Consider the following 18,104-nt stretch of genomic DNA (forward strand, 5'->3'; position numbering starts at 1 on the left):
TTGTCAAACATTTCAGAAGTCAAACGGTCTTCTGGAACGGATTATGTTCGATAGCCGAGGTTCCACTGTATAAGCTCCAGGCCAAGACTTTGAGAAGTGACTCAGGAAGATCCCAGTCCTTTATCTAATATTGGGCCAAGTTCAAGGGGTTACTATTAGTATATAAAGTTTAAACAGCTTAGAGCTCTTCTTATAATCAAGTGCTATATAAATGTTGTTAAATATATAAAAAACACATTTGCCCTGACAAAATTGTTATAGCTACCATATGCTGAATGGTATTGCACCATACATACTTCCTTCTCCCAATAATATAGAATGGTGGTGGAGGAATGAGAAAAAGGTGCAGTGACACTACTCAGCTCCTGGATGAAGGGTTAGGGTGTTGTCATTTGAAAAACAAGAAGCACTGCACAATTTCCAATCACCCTCTTTTCCAGTGCTGTAGAACAAAGAGAGGAAACTAGCACAGGGAAATTCAACAAGCACACGGAAAGATTTGGAGATTCATGAATCTATATCTTGTTTCAGGCCCCAAACCTTCCATATCCACTGCATTTCTCGTGTCTCTCATTCTCTTGAATAAACTGATGACAACAGTTGTTGTTTTTTGGGGGGGGCAGACTTGAAGTAGTGGCATCTTTACTCTTATACACCACCACCCAATTCCAACAATGGTATGGCTATTCAATATTAAGGTTATATTAATACAAGACTCAGGCCCACTAATTATAATACTATTAAAAAGCCCATATTCCCTAAGGCTTCCAACATTTTAAAAAAAATGATGACACAGTTGTTATCATTAGTAAGTAAGAATAAATTATTATCTTGTTCTATGAAAATGAACTCATTATATAACAGTCTATTTTGCCAAGGTTCAGGCAACATTTAATTGCAAAAGTAGCCATTTTGGCTCCCTCTCCTCCTCCTTTAGCTCCTCAACACAATTCAGCTCCAAATGTCTCCCACCCTCCAGCATAGATTGAGGGGCATGTGGAGAGGGGTGTTTCACAAGCAAAGGCCTATCACACAAGTGGTACACCACAACTGGACATCATCTTTAATGTTTTCATTCCCATTTACTTTGTAACTATCATATATTCTGTATACAGTGGTACCTCGGGTTAAGTACTTAATTCGTTCTGGAGGTCCGTTCTTAACCTGAAACTGTTCTTAACCTGAAGCACCACTTTAGCTAATGGCGCCTCCTGCTGCTGCCGTGCCACCGGAGCACGATTTCTGTTCTCATCCTGAAGCAACGCAAATAGTACCCGAGGTACTATTTCTGGGTTAGCGGAGTCTGTAACCTGAAGCGTATGTAACCCGAGGTACCACTGTATATATGGAGTCTTATTATGAACTGTTATGTAGTCAAACAACTAAATGATTTACATGGGTGATTTAACATATAACCTATAAACAGTGGCGTAGCGTGGGGGTGCAGGGGGGGGCCAGCCGCACCGGGCGCAACATCTGGGGGGCGCTCGCGCTCGCAGCTCTCTGCCCCTACCTGGGTTAGGGGGCGCAAATTACTTGCCTTGCCCTGGGTGCTGACAACCCACGCTATGCCACTGCCTATAAACAAATTGGATTTGTATGTTTTTTAAAACCATTCCTCATATACACTGATGGCTGTGACCTCCAGCAATAATTCATTAATATGGCATAAGCCACTTTAAAATAGAAAGTTAATGTAATGCATAACCTGGGACTTTATTCCTTTCACCAGGCTTAGCCCTTTAAGAGGGAGACTGCAAAATAATCGACATACTATTCCAGAGTGCCAAGAAGTGTTGCCTCCACTTGCCCTTTGATTTAGGAAAGAGACAGCAGTACGCTTGACCACCAAGAAGGATATAAAACCATACTCAGTGTGTGTGTGTGTGTGCGCGTGCGTGCGCGCGCTCATGTGCATGTGCATGGATGTCCGTGTGTGTTTATTTGCATGCCCACAGGTAAGAGGCAGGTCAGAATGCTTCCACAGGCATAAAAGAAAATCACATATAATTTAAGAAACCCACTTTGTGACAGATAAAAGGAGAGGATTGCTTTGCCAGCTCAACTATAATGAACGCCAGCATGGCTGCCACACTTATAATTATTAATTTATTGGAAGCTGTCAGCTATGCATTTGCAAAACATCTCAGAAATAAAACTAGTGCACCTTCAGCATTCTAGCTGTTCACAGCAGAAAAGATATTAGCTTCCTCACAATGATATACGCAAAGAGAGAAAACTAGCAAAATGAAGAAACAGGATTGCAACTGGTCATTGTTATGCCTTGGGCTTGCTTAACTACCTTTGACGTCTCCACAGCCCCACCCTTCATTTTTTTGAGAAAAATTAAAAATGTCAATTGCAATTCTACAATTCTAGCACACTGCATTTTTGTTCTGACCTTCATATGAACTTTTAAGACAGAAAGCAGGCAGTGTCTAATCCCTGCCAAGCAGTAAATAGCATGACCATTTTGCCTCACACTCAGTCAAAAGCACAAACAACTTTTCTTCCTCAGCCTCTACAATGCCAACCATTCCCACCAAGAATTACACCCTGGATGGCTGCACCTGTCACCTTGCCCTACAGAAAAAGCTACAGAATTATTTCTGAGGGGATGCCATCTTTTAGTCACAAGGCAACATGATGTTATCATGAAAGTATTTCAGAATAACAGCTCTTTTCCAGGCTGTATATACATGCTGGAATTTAAGCAAGTTAATAGGGATATTTAAAAAATAATAATTAAAACTGGTAAAATGTTTACTAGTTTTATAACTGTTTTATAATTTTAGTTGTATTTTATGGTTGTGTTTTTGTATATTGTTTTGTATATTGTTTAATTTTATATGATTTGGAAACTGCTCCGTAATTCTTCTGAGATGAAGGGTGGCCTTAAAAATTGTTAAGTAGCAATGGATAGCTCAGTCAGCAGAGCATGAGACTTGTAATCTCATAGTTGTGGGTTCAAGCCCCACACTGGGCACAAAGGTTTCTGCATTGCAGGGGGTTAGACTAGATGATCCTCATGGTCCCGTCCAACTCTATAATTCTATAGGAGTAGTGGTAGTAGTACCAACAACAACAACAACAATAGTGTGATATTTCACAGAATAAGATGTACAGAGTGAGGAAAAACTAACCAGATTCAGGCCTTGAAATATTATGTAAATTAATGTTCATGCAAAAGCTGTTTGTTTATTTAAAATTCTCTATATCCCCTTTCATTTTAATCACAACATAAATGTAATAACAAAGCAAGTAATTAAGACAGGGACTCAAATTCAAACTCAAAGCCAAATCTCTGTAAAACTCCTAGCGAAGATACAGACTGTGGAAGATTCCAAAGTCCAGTGTGTTTAGTATGCAGTATTTCCTATCCTGAAGTAGGGTTGTTGCTCCTAGGCCATAAGCTATCTGTATCTTTAACTCCTGTGATGTACCAGCAAGACTACACTTCTCCCACCTGCTCCCCCTATGGACCTGATTATTCACCTCTTGGAAATCACCAGGACCAGACGGTTTGACTGCGAAATACTACAAAGATCTTAAAGAATGGCTAATACAGCCATTGAAGGAAGTATGCAACCAGATATTAGAGGGGGAAAAGGCTCCCGAATCGTGGAGAGAAGCATTCATCTCACTTATACCGAAGACAGAAACTGAGAAACATCAAGTTAAGAACTACCGCCCTATATCACTCTTGAATGTGGATTACAAAATTTTTGCAGACGTTTTGGCGAAAAGGTTTAAAAGAGTTTTGGTGGAGGAGATTCATAAGAACCAAACAGGCTTTCTCCCAGGGAGACACATGTCAGATAATGTAAGGAACATTATAGACATTTTGGAGTTGCTGGAGGTGGACATTAACAGAAAGGCAGTTTTAATATTTGTGGACGCGGAGAAGGCCTTTGACAACATCTCTTGGAAATTTATGAAGAAGAATCTCCATGGGATGGGGGTAGGCCAAGAGTTTGAAAACGGTATAGGTGCAATATACTCTGAACAAAGAGCTAAACTAATTGTGAACAATGTGGTAATGGACGAAATACCAATAGAGAAAGGTACACGACAGGGATGCCCTATATCCCCTCTACTTTTTATATCTGTCCTGGAGGTTTTATTAAATATGATCAGAAAGGACCAGCTGGTAAAAGGAATACAGGTCGGGTCCAAACAATATAAGCTAAGGGCATTTGCAGATGTTTTGGTGTTAACTTTGCAACAGCCAGAAGCTAGTGCCAAAAGAGTTTTAGAATTAATGGAGATATTCGGCCAGGTCGCAGGATTTAAACTAAATAAACAGAAAACAAAGGTGCTGGAAAAAAATCTAACAAAAGAGGAGAAAGATAGGTTTCAAAGTGAAACTGGGTTGGAAATAGCAAAAAAGGTTAAGTACCTGGGGGTAAATCTAACATCTAAAAATGTGAACCTATTTAAAGATAACTATGAAAAATGCTGGACAGAAGTTAAAAAAGATCTAGATATATGGTCTAGGCTGAAACTTTCCTTGTTAGGCCGAATTGCTGTTATCAAGATGAATGTATTGCCAAGAATGTTGTTTTTATTCCAGACGTTGCAGATTCTAGACAAAATGGACTGCTTCAAGAAGTGGCAGAAAGATATATCTAAATTTGTCTGGCAGGGCAAAAAGCCCAGAATAAAATTTAAGATTTTAACTGATGCAAAAGATAGAGGGGGCTTCGCCCTGCCGGACTTAAGACTTTATTATGAATCAGCAGCATTTTGCTGGTTGAAGCAATGGCTACTTCTTGAAGATACAGACATTCTTGATCTGGAAGGATATGATAATAGCTTTGGTTGGCATGCATATCTGTGGTATGACAAGGTAAAGGTCTATAAAAGTTTTAAAAACCATATTGTCAGGAAAGCACTGTACAATGTTTGGAATAGATACAAGGATTTATTGGAAAGCAAAACCCCTAGGTGGTTGTCACCAATGGAAGCGAAAGCAGTGAAAAAAATTAACGTGGACTCTAATTGGCCTAAGTATTGTGAAATTTTAGAACATGATGGTGAAAAACTGAAGCTACAAAGTTTTGAGAAGCTAAAGCATAAAGTTCGAGATTGGTTACACTACCGTCAGATAAATGAGATGTTTAAGCAAGACAGGAAACTTGGTTTTCAGAAGGAGAGGTCAAAGTTAGAAACAGAATTGTTAGAATCCAATACTAAGAATCTATCTAAAATGTACAATTTGCTGCTGAAATGGAATACACAGGATGAAACGGTGAAATCAGCTATGATTAAATGGGCACAGGATATCGGTCATGATATTATGTTTGATGACTGGGAACAGTTATGGACCACCGGTGTTAAATTTGCGGCATGTAATGCCCTGAAAGAGAACATAATGAAAATGATTTATAGGTGGTACATGACCCCAGTCAAGCTTGCAAAGATCTACCATCTGCCCAATAACAAATGTTGGAAATGTAATGAGGCTGAAGGTACTTTTTATCATCTTTGGTGGACCTGCCCAAAGATTAAAGCCTACTGGGAAATGATCTATAATGAAATTAAGAAAGCCCTTAAGTGGACATTTGTAAAGAAACCGGAGGCTTTTCTCTTGGGCATGGTTGGCCAATTGGTACCAAAGAAGGATAGGACATTTTTTATGTACGCAACCACAGCAGCAAGAATCCTGCTGGCAAAGTATTGGAAGACGCAAGAACTACCTACTCTGGAAGAATGGCAATCGAAGGTGACGGAATATATGGGACTGGCAGAGATGACCGGCAGAATCCGTGACCAGAGGAAAGAGACAGTGGAAGAGGACTGGGGGAAATTTAAAATATATTTAAAAAACTATTGTAAAATTGTGGACTGATAAGATGTTAAGGGGTAAGAAACAAAGAATTACAGCTGTAAATCTTAAATTTTAAGAAAATTCAAAAGGGACTTGACTAAAGATCGATTGATGAGTTGCTCGAAAAAAATGGCAAAACAAGGATGTGGTGAAGGGAAGGCATGGGGAAGTCAATTTTTGTTGTCTGTTTTTGATGTTTGTGTTTGTTTTGTATTGTCTTTAATATGTGTAAAAACTAATAAAAATATTTTTTTAAAAAAAGATTATTCACCTCTTTTGTGCCTGCTATAACAAGGAAAACTCCAGCTTATAGAGCAAATGTAGGGGTGTGCATGGGTCCCAAGATTCATTTTATATCTGTTCCCTGTGCACTAAAAAAAATTTCTGTGCTGCTCTGTGGTCTCTGTTTTTATCTGTGTTTTGGGTTACAAGCAACTCTATAAAACAAAGGTCTGTGGTCTCCCAGTTACTGTAATGGGGAATCTAAAAGCAGCTGTAATATCTTCCCCCTTTTGGCCAAAATGGGTGACATTTACAGGCATAGGAGCCTCTCCAGAGTGGATTAAGCCTGCAAAATTTGAGACAAATAGTTCCAGGAATTGTTTGCAGGGGAAGTAAAAGGGATTCATTTTCCTTTCATATTGGATGTATGTGCGTGTCTTCCTTACTTTCAAATAATTAAGAAGTGGCTGAGACGTACGTATTCTTGCTTTTAATTTTAAAACTTTGCAGCTTCGCACCAGCCTTTCTTTCTGATGGTTGTCTGCGTCCTCCCATAAGCCTGTACAGGTCTCTCAATAGGTCTTAGAACAGGAGGCTATCTAGAATGCTGCCTGAGAAGTTCTGGTTTTGTTTGTTGGGGTTTTTAAAATCATAGCAATGTAGGATTTTAAAGAAACTTAATTCATTTTTTTAATCCTCTGCTATCTGCTATTGTGCTTAAAATAAATAAATTCAGAACTCTGCAGACAACATTTTGGACAGTCTCACTTGTTGCACATTTCACAGACCTAGAGAAACATAGATATCTAGGCACAGACCTGAGCTATATGACACAGAAAAGCATAGAAATAGAGCAACAGGGTGACATGAGGCTTTGTGTGGGACCTGATCTGACTTGGACGGACTTCCGTGCTCCAGTAGTGGTTTGGTCATGCTGGCCACATGCCCCAGAAAGCTGTCTGTGGACAAACACCGGCTCCCTGACCTGAAAAGCGAGATGAGCGCTGCACCCCATAGTTGCCTTTGATTGGACTTAACCGTCCAGGGACCCTTTACCTTTACCTTACATATTATTATTATACCACCTTTATCTTCCAAGGATATCAAGGTGGCGTACATGGTTCTTCTCCTCCCTATTTCATTCTCACAACGACCCTGTGAGGTAGGCTAAGTGATGGTGACCGGCCCAAGGTCACCCAGTGAGCTTCATGGCTGAGTGGGTACTGGAACCCTGCGCTCCCAGGTCCTAGTCCAACACTCTAATTATGACGCCACACTGCCTGGTTTTTGTTTTTTACACAGAATCCCATCAGCTGCACCCTACTCCTTCTGTCACTATGCTTTTGTGGTGAAAAGTTAACTCCTTAGCAGTTCTAGCTCTTGATGACCCAGGATCCATAACCACCAAGGGGACATCTGGCAAGCTCAGCTTACATCCACTCTTGTGGCTTTGGGGAAGATGTAAAGAAAAATGGTGGTGGCGGGCAGCATGAACAGGTGTTGCCACCACACCATGGCTTTCTATGCTGCTGCTGCTGCAGCAGCCTCTCTGGAGTTGTGTGGGAGCCTCCCAGACTGCACACTTAGGCACCATAATCCAGCCCTAATGGTACCAATGTATATTAATGATATTCATTTATAAATGTTATCACTCCAACTCTATTCATTATTTTCATTGCCATGATCTCACACTTTGTTGAAGGGAAACTCCCCACCGGAGTAGAAATCATATACCAAACAGATGGAAAGCTCTTTAATCTGAGTAGGCTGAAAGCAAAGAGTAAGGCTACCATAACTTCTGTCACAGAGCTTCAGTATTCTGATGACAACATAGTGTGTGCACGCTCAGAGGATGACCTCCAAACCATCCTAAATATCTTCGCAGAAGCTTATGAAAACCTTGGCCTATTGCTCAACATCCCAAAAACCAAGGTGCTGCACCAACAAGCCCCAAACAACCCCTATGCAACACCACAAATCCAACTCAATTGTGTAACATTGGAAGGTGTTGTTCATTTCTCCAACCTGGGCAGTTATCTTTCCACAAGGGCCGACATTGATGTTGAAATCCAGCATCGCCTGAGCTTTGTGAGTGCAGCTTTCTCCTGATTGGAGTGCAGAGTGTTTGAGGACCAGGACATTCGCAGGGAAACCAAAATGCTTGTTTACAAAGCTATTGTACTACCAACCTTACTGTATGATTGTGAAGCATGGACCATTTATAAACACCATCTCCAACTTCTCGAAAGATTCCATCAATGGTGTCTCTGAAAAAATTTACACATCAATTGGGAAGACAAGCAAACTAATGCCAGTGTACTGGAAGAAGCAAAGATCACCAGTGTTAAAGCAATGATTCTTCAACATCAACTTTGTTGGACTGGTCATGTTGTTTGGATGCCTGATTATCATCTTCCAAAGCAACTATTCCAAACTTAAAAATGGAAAGTGTGATGCTGGTGGTCAACAAAAGAGGTTTAAAGACTCTCTCAGATCAAATCTTTAAAAATGTAGTATCGACACTGACAATTGGGAAACACTGGTGTGCAAGTGCTCCAACTGGATAACAGCTTTTACCAAAGGTGTCATAGACTTTGAAGAAGCTCAAACTCAGGACGAAAGGGAGAAATATGCTAAGAAGAAGGCACGCTTGGCAAACCCTCACCAGGATCAACTCCCGCCTGGGAACCTATGTCTCCACTGTGGAAGGATGTGTAGATCCAGAATTGGCCTCCACAGTCACTTACAGACTCACTCTTAAAACCATGTTCATGAAAGACAATCTTACCCAGCTACAAGCAGTCACCAAAGAAGAAGAAGATATAATCCAGCCCTAATAGTACCAATGCATATAAATGATATTTGGCTATCAAATTTCATTTTGCACATCAGACTAGGCAAACTGGATGTAGATTGGGTTACTAATCTGTTCACAACAGATTGTCCTGATTTTAAAATGAGATCCACTTTTAATATTACTCATAAATAAGATTTTTTTTCAGAACAACAAACTGATAATAACTGACAGCATCACAAATATAAAGAGAGTGTTTTATGGGGAAGCATAGAACTGATTGATAGGCCATGTGACTCTACATATGGAAATAAATTCTATTGCTAAACAGCAACAGATTGCCAAAGTCATGAAATTTTATTTCTAACATTAACACGGACTTAGATGCCATTGTCAATATAAATGTTAAATGTACAGTTTAACACACTGTCATTAGGATATTTATCAGTTAAACAGAACATTCCAAACTAGTCAAAATAATGTTCAATAGTGTACAAATTGTTATGAAAGTGCTTTAAATTATTTTTAAATTGACTTGCATAAAATTACTTTATAAGACAGAAACTGCAATATATTGTACACTTACAGGGAGTGTTGGACGTAGGTGGCGCTGTGGTCTAAACCACAGAGCCTAGGGCTTGCCGATCAGAAGGTTGGCAGTTCGAAACCCCATGATGGGGTGAGCTCCTGTTGTTCGGTCCCAGCTCCTGCCCACCTAACAGTTTGAAAGCACGTCAAGTGCAAGTAGATAAATAGGCACCACTCCAGTGAGAAGGTAAATGGCGTTTCCGTGCACTGCTCTGGTTCGCCAGAAGCGGCTTAGTCATGCTGGCTGCATGACCCAGAAGCTGTCTGCGGACAAACACCGGCTCCCTCACTCTATAAAGCAAGATGAGCACGCAACCCCAGAGTCATCCACGACTGGACCGAACAGTCAGGGGTACCTTTACCTTTTGAAATGGAGCGTCACTAAACACTGCAATACTCTTTAAAGTATATATTCATAATATAGTGTTAAAAGGATACAATTTTAAACATGTTTTCAAGTTCCAATGAAGCCAATGGGATTTGCAAGCCTGAAAAGAAAATGATTTCATTGCCTGCCCCTAAGCCTGTGGGCTTTTGCATGTAATCACAAACCATGATTTAGTGCTATGGTAGTGATCCTTTTGGTTGTCTGCTCCCTCCTCCTTTCTATTATCTTTACAATTGCAACTCCAGTTAGTTACTTTCTGGTTTGATAAAACCATAGTTTGCAATCAATTGTTCACATTCTGGTGACCTCCTGCATGGACTCAGTATTGCGCTGCATGCTCGACTGCTCATGAAGACGGTCTGGAAATGCTGCTAGTGTAGAATGAAGCTGCCATGCTGGTACATGGAGCAGCGCAATGGGTACCTTAAAGAGAGCCTTCTCAAATTATCAACCATCTCAGCCCCCGAGATTAGTGCATGATGGCCATTCACAAGTGGCAAAATGGGGACAGCTCCATTTTGATCGTTGTGATTCTACCTCCAAAGTGGTTTCAGGATGAGGTAGAGAAGGCTTAAGATTCCAGCAGAGGACAACTTCTTACCTTTTGCTTCTTTCCCTCCTGTTAGAAAAAAAACCAAAACCAGCTGCTGATACTGGCTGCAGTGGCACAGTAGCAGAGAAGACGCAACATGTTTGGCAGCCCCATGCATGTTAAACTTTAGCTGCTTTATCTTATTATTAAACTGATCAGTCTTTGCAGCCTCAATACTTTATTACAAAAAATCATTTAAACCCCACCTTTCAGCCTTCAATAGGGCTCTAAGGGAGCTGTGGCCTATAAGCTGGCATTTGAATACCCACTAGCTGTTAGTTATACTTTCAAAAACAAAACACTCCCCTCCAAAACTGAGCAACTTAAGCAGGACCGTGTTAAGCATATGTGGTGCCGGGGTGCAAAGATCCACCCAGCGCCCCCCCCAGTTGCCCAGAGTTGTCAACCTTTTTTTAAGGGGGGAACCCCAAAGTTGTTATCCTTTTTTTAGGATGGGCCAGTGAGGCGCGCATGGCAGAGGAGCCTGAGGCAGAGGCGGCAGCAGCAGAACAAGGCTGGCACCAGGTGTTGGGGGGGGCAAGCATAGCCTGAGGCGGAGGCAGAGGTGGTGGCAAGTGAGCGAAACCAGGCGCCCTGTGTGAGCAGTGTGTACTGGGCAGGCCTCTCAACAGCCCGCCAATCCCAGGCTCGCAGGAGGATGGAGCCAGCCAGCTGCCTCAGTGCCTCGCTTGCCTGCAGCCGAAGAGCTGTGGTGCTCCGAAGGGCTCTGCTCCACTCAGCAGCGGCTGTCAGCTCTTCCCAATCCCCGGACTCCAAATTTCGGCCACAGACTCTCGGCCTGGCCCTGAACTTAAGATGCCTTTTGTAAACTACTGTTATTTCTGTTTCACTTAACTTTGAAGCACAGTTCACCAATCTGAAATGCCAGCTTTTTTCTGTCTTTTTCTCAAGAGTAATTATTGACCCTAGGGTCCTTTCAATCAGTGTCTAGAATCCCACAAACAGTCCAGAAAATCGGAGATATTTAACCAAGTCTTTTGGAACCGTTTTTCTATGGAAGCTAAAAAAAAAAAGAGGCTAGCAGCTTTATAGATCTGTTTAGTACAACTATGAAATAAAGCTAGGGTCTCAGGTTCTGATTAACAAAGGGGGCCTGACTCCTCATTAATAGCAATGGGTTACACCTAATACAGTTATGGAAACAAAGAGTATAAAAGAAAAGTAGATCAAATCGTACCCAAAGCGTAAAAATGCAGAGCTGGAAACGGATATTATTTTAAAAGCATCAGGACAGATCCAGGATCATGACTTCCTTGGGCAATGGAATGGAAAGTAAAAACCAAGTGGAAAGGCTCAGAGTGATGTATTCTTCATATCAGGCAGGTTGACAAGTCAAAAGCAATAAGGAATATCATCTGAACATGAGCAACTATGGCACCATTGATGACCTCATATTGTCCTCCGCTAACAGCAACTTACCAGCAGGCAGTGTGATGAGAGTATTGAGTTTATCTTCAGATTGCAACTATTGAGATTTTGGCTCTAACCACATGAGTCTCACATCAATGAACAGAGTGGATGAAAGTTCACGACTTGTCCCAAGGGAAAATGACACACACACAATATTTTAGAGATGCCATCTCTCTTTATACTGCCTGAATCAATAAAAATGCATATTGCCAAATGCATTGTTTGATTATTTAATATATTTCGCGCCGCTGCACAGGGCACACCTTCACAAGGCAGCTTACAAGAGAAACAAATCAAGTGACAAAATTTATAATACAATAAAATAGCCTCAGATGAAATCATATACCAGAGGCAAGCAAAAAAATGAAAAACCAGTAAAAAGCTTGGTGGAACAGAGAAGTATTTAATCTTTAGGGCAACTTAAAACCTGTGAGAGAAAGGGCCAAAGAGATTTCTCAGGAGCAGGAACCTCACAAGAGTGTGGGCACCAATAAAAACTCCCTGTCCCTGGCAGCAGTCAACCTAATCAACTTTAGCGGGTGGCCCAAGTTCGGGATTCCTGAGGCAGAACTCAGGGACTGGACAGGCTCATATGGGTATAGGTAGCCCTCCATCCAAACCATTAAGCACTTCAAAAGTTTAACAACAGCACTTCAAACAGAGCCTGGAAACAAATGGATAACCAATGTAACTAATGGAAAAGTGTTATGATATGATCAATCCACCAAGTTCCTACAAGCCTTCTGGTAGAAGTTTGGATCAGTTGAACCTTCCACACTTTCTCTTCAAAGACAGTTCTACACAGAGAACATTGCAGTACAGTATGGCTATGTCTTATGCACATTTAACTATATGCAGTTGAAGGTCAGCTGCTTGAAATCCTGCAGGTTAAATGAAGAGCCATTTGCACAGAGAGTGTCTTCCTGCCACGGAAAGAGTTTTGAGTTCTGTGCCTTGCTTACCAGGCTCTGGGAAGGCTTCACACCAGCTCTGGGATCTCACAGGACCCTCCCAGAGCTGGTGTGAGAGCTCCCAGAACCCAGTAAGCAAGCTGGATAGCTTAAGAGCTCCCAGTTGGCATGTTGGCTCCAGAAAGAGAGGGATAGCTGTGTCAAGCTGCAGCCTGGGGTTATTCTGGCTGCATGCATTTTTAGCTTTGGGTACAATTCCCAGACGTGGGACGCGAGTGGCGCTGTGGGTAAAATCTCAGTGCCTAGGACTTGCCGATCACATGGTGGCCGGTTCGAATCCCCGCGGCGGGGTGCGCTCCCGTCTTTCGGTCCCAGCGCCTGCCAACCAAGCAGTTCGAAAGCACCTCCGGGTGCAAGTAGATAAATAGGGACCGCTTACCAGCGGGAAGGTAAATGGCGTTCCGTGTGCTGTGCTGGCTCGCCAAATGCAGCTTGTCACGCTGGCCACGTGACCCGGACAGCGCTGGCTCCCGGCCTATAGAGTGAGATGAGTGCACAACCCTAGAGTCTGGCAAGACTGGCCCGTACGGGCAGGGGTGCCTTTACCTTTACCTTTTTACAATCCCCAGAACCTAACCACAGGAAAAGTCACAAGTTGGCTGTACCTACTTATTTTCCCACTCCTCTGGGTGAACTGGTAATCACTGAGTTTATTGCAATATTTAAATATTTTACTAGTCTTTTAGCTTTGTTGGATTTTGATACATATCATGTGTTGTGATTTTAACCGGCCTTGAAATTCTTTTTTGAATGGAAAGGAACTAGAAATATTTTAAATAAATAAATGATAAATTACGCCAATCCTCATCCTCTTTTTTTTTGGTGATGAAATATGCTTCCAATGGATTGTAACAGAAATCTACATTTCCTTAATAGTTAAGGATCCCAGTTAAATGCAATTTGTCTTCTTCAAGTTGAGTTTTCTAATATATTCTGTCTTTTGTTCCTTGGTTTTCCTTCCTACTTCATTGTGCTGGGTATCATACTGAATACCTCGAGTTAGCCATTGGAGCTTACAAACTTCTGAAATTTTCCCCCAAGATCCCAACGGACAACACAGTCATATTATCTGGAAAATCTCTCTGTCAGCAGAAAACAATTTTCACTTTAAAATATATAAATATTTGACATAAGGATGAAATGTTAAGAGCAACCCTCAGTTTTTGTTTTCAATCCCTCCACCACCATTATCCATTCTGTTTCCTGGCTTTCATCACGTGGCACACCCAATCCACTTTTGACGAATTCCTTATCCTTTTCATATTTGCAAGTATTCAAGGTTCCAAGAAAGCCTAATTTATAACATGGAGGAGGTTGCAGATTTCTGGCACATGTAGTTGTGCAGATGTTATTCCTTAAGGAAGTCTATCTTGATTGCCTGTGTGAATAATGGCTCAGAGCTGGCATAGTGCCAAGAGTTCTCTCATAGCTGAATGTATAAAACTACTCTCCTACTGAAAGAAGGCCCCCAGTAGGATAATATATTATTACGCATGATTCAAATTACAGGATCTGCAGCAGGGGAGCTAGTGGCTGAATAAGGACAAGCACACACGGAATACTGATGATGGCATGATGGAATCCATCATGCATTGAAAGAAGCATCGTTTTAGCATTTAAATCCTCTGTATTCTTTTCAAAGTGACTATACTGATGATTACACAGATGAACGTAATAAACTAATCATGCCTATTTGTGATTTTAAAAAAAATACATCAAAGACGAGTTCCTGCAGTATTTTTATTTTTAAATAAAGCTGTGCTTCTTACTGAGTACTTGAAGCCCACGAGCTATAATTCAATAAGACAATATTAAATTCGTCTCCTATCTGATCCTGTTCCAGCGATTAGGATACTGTAGAACAAAACTTGTTTCATTCGGTTATGTGGTCTGAAATCTCTGCGTTCCACAGTATTCTGGGCTGTTTTTAAGTCACTTGCACAACAAATTACTTTACCCACAAAGAACTAAACCCACATGTTTGACACATTATTGGCTTGCCAAGCGTTTTCCTTTTATAAAGAAGCACTGTTCATGAAACAATGCATAAAAAAGGAAGGGAGGAGAAAGAAGGGAGGTATTTAGCACCATTGTTTGCTTGCAGAAAAAGTCTCATAAAGGAAAAGAGCTATTATTTGGGGGATTAATATGCAAGTGTTAAACACAAAAAAACTATAACCAGTGACGGAGTCTATATATTGCTTTGCTCAAAATAGCCTCAAGCCAGCTCTCATCTTAACTTCTTTTCACACACTCTTGCATTCAGTTATTCTGGCAAAAGGGATGCTAATCAGGTGCTTTGTGCAGGGGGCGAGAGGAGTGGGAATGAAATTTGTTCAGAAATGACCTCAATCCTTTTCATTAATAAAATCACATCTAGGCAGAAAAGTGGCAGAAAATTAAATGCAGCACGAACATGGTTCAGATGTGACATATACTTGCAAGAAAAGAGAATAGAATGTGAAGAGATTTTGCAGCATAAGAAGTCTGGAAGCATTCAGACAAATGCTTAAGTGCAGAGTGATCTTATGCTGCCGCAACCTCTTTACCCCATGTTACCTTCCCAAGTCTTGAAAGAATGTTGTAATGGAGGAAAGGTTTTTGATGCACACAATATGAAGCAATATATCCCTATTATTAGAGAAGTAAAGCTGCTTTAAAAGCTACATAAGGCCAAAAAAACCCCAACACAAGTGAAATAGTGCCCATGGTTATCAACACCTCCCTCCTCCTGAGACAACAGAGAGTTAAAGCACATACACACACACACCTCACAGCATCTGGGAAAATGCAGCCACCATTTTGCATAGTGATTCAAATTATGCTGGCAGAATAATTAATTGAGCGACCTAATCTCAGGGAGGGGGGGGGGGGAGAAAAAGGATACATTAAATAAAGTTCATTACTGCATGATGTAAATGAGTTTCTCACCAATGATGTCACTGATTGGCTGAGATGTGGAGCTGGTTTCGAACAGTGCAGCTTGGCCGGATTGGCTGCTAGCTCTTCTGGTTACTGCCTGCTTGGGCAGCGCTTGAACCAGACACTTTTCTGCCTCTCTTGTTGTCGTATGAAGCAAATCATGTTCAGCCCAGCTGTGTCTCCATAGTAGTGGCACCCTAAGAGATTCTCCCTCTTGCTTCCCACAGCTCATCTGTAAGGCGGTCGCTGCTGTGAAATACCAGCCTTTGGCACGGAGCCCAGACTACGTTGTTAGATCCGTCTATAATACAGAAAAGACATTTTTTTAAAAAGCAGTTCTTTCACCAAATTGCATCCTAAGAAGGATTAATAACCCCCGATTGCAGCTGGTTTGTATAGTTTGAAATTATGTCACTCAGAAACTTTCTAAAATACAGGAGGTGACCTATAGCAAATGAGAGTAACGTTGGCTCTCTGAGAAATAAAGGCAGGAAGAAAAAGCAAGCAAGACGCTTCTTTGTTTACCTTGATTACAAAATTCTTCATTTCACTCTAAGGACTGTGACCGATTTCTTGGCACAGACCCAACCCTTTCGATTTTTTTTTAAAGAAAAAAAGAGCTAAAGCGCTGGGGGTTTTTTCCTATTTGCATCCGTGTAATTTTTCTATTTAAGACAAGGGATCTTAATTAGTATTCTGTTTAAGTATGCAAACTGAAGCGGGGCCATGATACCAAACGAAACGAAACAAAAAAAAAAATCTGTATTGTAAGAGAAAGGAGGGGAAAAAATCTGTACAGCTTTTACAGTTCAGCTGTCTGACTCTCTGGGAAGGAGAAGGGGGGGGGGAATGCAGTGATATCAACTTTGCCAGACAATGGAGTACCTACAGGCTTTCTCCCCCAGACATGTCTTTTATAACCAGTCAGTATTATGTGCTGCAGACAGTGGCCAATCAGTAAGCTCCTTTCTACAGCAGTGACACAATAGGTGCAACTGGCCACACTGTCCTCCTAGCCCCTGACAGCAGTTCAGGTTCATTTACCATGTGCTGGAAAATGTGTCCGCCTTTAATATTTCAATTTTTTAAAAAAGCCATCAGCAGCGGCATCCTCCTTTGTTTTAACTATAATTACATCAGCCTAATTACTGTGTATGAGCTGCAGTACCACCGTTCCAAAAAAAAAAAAAAAAAAAAGGTCGCATTGACGTCACCCGATATAAATGTGCATGAACACGGTTGGTGATTTAAATAATAAAATGCATCAATTGCTTATGGTTCTCACCCCCCACCCACACCACCCATCGGTGCTTCCATCCTTTAACTAAATGAATTGAGAGCACATGGGGAAAATGCAGGATCTGCTTTCAAACCTTCTTTCCTTTTCCTCCATTTATTTATTTAACCTTCCCTTCCCCATTTTTCACTGTAGCCTTCCGCTAAGAAACCGAAAAGACAAATATGCTTCAAGTCGGCAAATGCACAGATAGATAGGGCAACGCCAAAGTACTACGCCTAACTAGATCCAGGGAAATATATCTGCATCTGCACCATCACAGACCCACAGAAGTGTGATGATCATTAGATGCATAGGGTGGCTATATATGTACGTATCCAACGGTTTGATATTTAATAGACTCCCTTGTAGCCGTCCCGGAAACTATTCATCTGGCCAAAAGATTAAATCATCACTTTTCATGTATTAGTTCAATATAATTGGTCACGTTCGGGGCAGGTGGGGTGGGGTGGGCGAAGAGATGTCATGCTAATTTTTGTGGTTTTATGCATGGGATTTACATATTCATGAAGAGAATAGCTGTGATGACCACCGACAGAGCAGAATGAAAAGAAAGAGCACAATTCTTCAGAATACAGATTGCTTGTACACACACACACACACACACACCCCAAGAAGGTAAATGATGTAGCATATGGCAACAAGAAGAGGAAGCTGTCTGGCTTTTATTCAAACCTCAAGATTTCTATGGTTTACGAACCTCTGAATATAGACATAAGGTGCATTTATATTATTAATTACCTTTGTCTGATAGCAAGAGGAAAAGAATACTGCTTAGACCCGTTTGCTCCACATGTTCATTGTTATAAATTACACACGCATACAAATATGGATTGTTAGATGGCATTTTATTAGAGATGCATAAAATGCTTACAACAGAGGAACGCTTCTCTGTGTCCCGTCCCACCCCACCCTTGGTTAAATTAACCATTTTTAGATCTGGTTTGTACAGGGAATTGTATATTGCAATTAAGATTTATTTATTCATACATACATACATGAATTCGTGCCATAGCATGGATTGTCATAAACTCAACTAAGCACTCGGGGGGGGGGGTCAGTTTGGTAC

The 18,104-nt window shown here is 41.2% G+C and overlaps 1 long non-coding RNA gene across 7 annotated transcripts in view; it reads right to left on the reverse strand.

The window, feature by feature from the left end:
* LOC309368254 overlaps positions 1 to 18,104 on the reverse strand; it is a 237,070-nt gene that overhangs the window by 187,161 nt on the left and 31,805 nt on the right. For 6 of the 7 annotated variants that reach the window (XR_014167666.1, XR_014167667.1, XR_014167668.1 and 3 more), the window contains one exon: positions 15,748 to 16,039. This is a non-coding gene — a long non-coding RNA (uncharacterized lncRNA). Of the gene's footprint in view, positions 1 to 15,747; positions 16,040 to 16,263; positions 16,288 to 18,104 lie in introns of those variants that run through there. The other variant, XR_014167672.1, reaches the window with a different exon arrangement.

Source organism: Podarcis melisellensis, assembly GCF_964234715.1.
Source record: "Podarcis melisellensis genome assembly, chromosome: 4".
NCBI classification, from domain to species: domain Eukaryota; kingdom Metazoa; phylum Chordata; class Lepidosauria; order Squamata; family Lacertidae; genus Podarcis; species Podarcis melisellensis.